This window comes from Gastrolobium bilobum, unplaced genomic scaffold (assembly GCF_033153095.1).
Source record: "Gastrolobium bilobum isolate Gb01-03AN ecotype WA unplaced genomic scaffold, APGP_CSIRO_Gbil_v1 utg9367, whole genome shotgun sequence".
NCBI lineage: Eukaryota > Viridiplantae > Streptophyta > Magnoliopsida > Fabales > Fabaceae > Gastrolobium > Gastrolobium bilobum.
In genome coordinates, this window is record NW_026897500.1 from 115,996 (window position 1) to 120,000 (window position 4,005).

Sequence of the window (4,005 nt, forward strand, 5' to 3'; positions counted from 1 at the left end):
CTTCCCTTGCCCTTGGATGGTAGGCCAGGGAAGAAATGCCATCGGTCAGTCCGAGTGGGAGTCTTTTCCGATGTCAAAAATTCTCTGGAAACTTTGATTGGTAGGCGGGCCTTCCTTTCTGAACTTGCTGCTTGTTTCATTGATGAGCTTTGTTTCAGACTGACTGCTTCAGTAAATAAATAAGATTCATAATAAGACCTTAAGATATAGTAGGATATAAAGGAGATACCTTCCGATCAGGCCTCATCCCATGAGTCATTCCCTAAGGACATAGAAGAAAGGAAGAATGAAGTAAGCAAGTAAGAAAGATCTTTCCCAGTCTGCATCATGTGCCCACAAACACTGCTCTATCTTGCTGCTCTAATGGCTTTCCAAATAGAAACCATAGAATAAGTGGTAGCTAGCCTACAGGGAAAAAGAAGGTATAAAGAGATTGCATTTCAATCGATTACGTGCGTACCGGACCAATTCATCTTCACTCACGGAAAGCACACCTTTCACTTCGTACCAGCCTTCGAGCTAATTAAAAATCCAATTACAGCTTGGGTACTTGCTTACTTCTATGAGTAAGGAAGTGAGAGACTGAAGCAAATCTTTTGTTTTGGAAGGAAGGCAGGGAGAGTAGGACTAGGTCAAGTAAGATCTTAGACTAATCTCCAAAGGTCTTTTGCGGTAACAATAAGAAAAAAATTCTAGTCTTAAAAGACAAATACGAATTAGCAGGGCTGGCTCACCTTCTTGGGCTTGTTGGCCTCGCTTTTGGCGGAATAACCGCAGTAACCTCCTTCACATCATGCCTTTGATAGAACGGAGATGGGAATTAGGCTGCTGTTGGTAGTACAACTAGGCTCTTTTCAAGATTATCAGCATCTACGGTGAGAATGCCCCCCCTTTCCCCCATTTTAATTCCAGAGGGATATCCTTTTAGACGCTCTCCTGGCATTTTCGGAATAAGAGCAGTGGGACTTGAGCTAGTGGGATAGATTAACTATTTGAATTTCCCTCTTCGATTTCGATGAGCAGAGGATTTTCGGACATTAGCTTTAGCAGACCATTTGCGGTATATACTACTACTATTTCCATGAAGACGATAACTGAAGAATGACTTTATTAATAAACTGACACTAGGAATAGTATCGAGAACCCATAGTTGCCCGCTACGCCCCTTCTGCGACTTTCTTTCCTTGCTAGGTCCGTCCGGCTCTTCGTCGGCCTTGATGCCGAGAGCTGGAGTTCTTCCAATGCAGCCGATGTAAGGACATGACCCTCTTCAAGCTTTAACTTCCCATCCTTCAACAGTCGGTCAAAGATCTCATCCGTAGGTCAAAAAAAGTAAGTAGCCAACTTCTCCCTGTTGATACCACAGGAAAAAGACGATTCTCTGCATCTAGATTGATTGCACGTTCTTTCTAGTATGTTTATAGATATTCTAGTTAACCTAAGGATAGCGAAGAAGAAGTGAGCTCTATAGCCTTTTTTACTATGTGTTAATAAAGTGAAGTGGGCAGGGTATAAGCAGTAGTGGACTCAAGCGGCAGGATACGAAAGCTATGGATAGGGATGAAATGACTTATGAAAGTGAATAGGAGAAGGAGTTGTCGTTCTCTTTCTTTCTAGCCACAGTTATAGTCTTTCGCCTTAGAAGCTCTTCTCCTCGTGATCCAGTGCCGTTGCAGCCAATGATCAAACCAGTGAAAGAAAGTGTTACATTCCAGCGCGTGTAATTCGTGCTTCCTACTAGGATTTGCAGTTCTAAGCTAAGCACATGCAGTCTAAGTTTAGGAGGAATCTACTTGAAGTGCTTCCCCATCTTGCTTGACTCAAGTTTGCACTTTCTTACTTTACTTATGGATAAAATGGAATATATCTTACCCTACTTCATATGAATAGGAATAGAGGAGCGGGATGTTCTAACTCGACCCATGAGAGGAAGGGTAGAGATCGATTAGGGGAGGAAGCTAGTATAAGTCTTTGTACCTGTATCAATAAGAGCAGCCTTCGTAGCAGTAGTTGCATTACCGACAGTTTCATTTCCTGCTTTTCTGCGAGTTTCTCTAGAATAGGAATATCCCGGGAGGGTCTAACGCTTTTTTCCCTTTACCCTTTAGCAGGAGTCTTAATCAATAGCAAGCGAAAGAAGGGGAGGAGGATCGAATAAGCCTGCAATATATAAGAAGTCCCCCCTTTCTATTCTAGGTATCCCACTTCCCGGGGTTTTCTACTTCTCCACTCTTTTCTCTATCTAGATCCGCTTAAAGGAGTTTATTATGCAATAGGCGCTTCACTCACGACTTCTATTTTGATGCTCTCCCTGCTTGTTTTCTTGCTCTTGTCAAGATATCTTTTTTTGAAGATCCTAGAGTCTAACATGACTAGCAAGATTCCCGATCTTCTGCTCTAAGGAGCTAACGATTTAGCGGTTTTTTACTTAAGGAACTAGCAAGAATATAGTAGCTAATCAAATCACATCACCTTAATATGAATACCAAGCTAGCGGGCTGACGCTCTAACGAGCTAACGCCCCATAAGTGGTTTATTGAAATCCCCTTCTATCTAGCTAATAAGCTCCCGTGCTCCCGGTAATTCAGTAGCAAAGAAGTCATATTTGTTCTCTCCAGAATAGCTGTTTCTTAAGGATTTTTGCAAGCGCAGGAAGTAAAGTGCTTTTTTCTAGCACTTTCTGGTAAAGAAGAAAAAGGGGTTAGCAATGGATTACACACGCTATCACTATTGGATTGTGCATAGGACTGTCCTTACAAAAGGAATGAAACTCCAGAGACTTCACTTGGAGCAGGAATGAAAAAGTAGAAGATTCAGTTAAGGAACTTAAATTGGAAGGGATTTCCCTAGGCTTGCACTGGAAATCCTATGAGAATATGACAATATATATATGACAATAGGAGTTTTCTTAACTGCTAAGCTTACACAGACTCCTAAAAGATTCGGACTCAGGCATTCCAAAAAAAAAAAAAAAAAGCTATCTATACGCTAGAGCCTTACAGAGACTTCCAAAAAAGAAGTGACCCTATCTAAATCCAAGGTAAAAACTCACAGGCCCACATGCTTTCCATTTTTGCTTGCCTAAGTCCTTTTTTCTCCATATGGATTGAAAAAAGTTTTTCGGTCTGTCATGGACAGGGATTTCAAGCCCTGGAGAAGGCGGAAGCTATAAGTTATTATGTCCCTCGAGAGTAGGGCTCTCTATGGATGGGATGGGATCGGTCCAGACGAGCTTACTTCGATGGAGTTGCAGGCCCAAGGCCAGTTCCTTCTACAACCGAGCCAATTTCAGTTCCAATTCGAGTGATAAGGGTTGGAGTCCCGTAGAAAGATTCATCAAATAAATGGGCAATCTCCTTGGGCTAGCCCGTATATACCTCTTTCTTTGGAAAGCCAGAAAGGGCGACAGGAGAAAGCGGTGGGATAGCAGGGTAAAGGTCAGGAGTATTTGCAGTTAGCTTGGAGGATGTGGGGTCAGAAACTTTTTTCTAATAGCATGGGATATGATCACAAGTGAAATGGGCACTAAGATCAAATTCCATCGAGTACTCCTCTCCTTACAGTCAAGTTGCTCCACTCCTCTCCAACCAATCGAGATCTTCAAACCTCCTCTGATTCCGAGAAAGGTAAATCAGAATCTATTTATACCTGTTATTGTGCTTGTATCGTTCTTGTATCAGTAGTCACAGCATTCCCCCCTTAGTTCCTGCTCGCTCCCTTTGAACACCTTTGGAAAGGTCTCTGTAAGGCTCCAGCGTAGAGATAGCTTCCTTTCTTATTCTTAGCCCAAAGGAATGGAATGGGACCCCTTCTAAGTGAGTCAATCCCACTAGAGGAAGGGTATTTCCTTAGTTGTTTTCTTTCATCCGAATGAGTGGTTTCAGATGGATTCGTCTTATATGTAAATAGCCCACTGGAAGTCAAGTATAGTGTGGTTCCACCTCGCAAGGAGAACAAGCGATAGATTGAAGATCAACATGGCTTAATCAAATAAGAAAGGAGGAA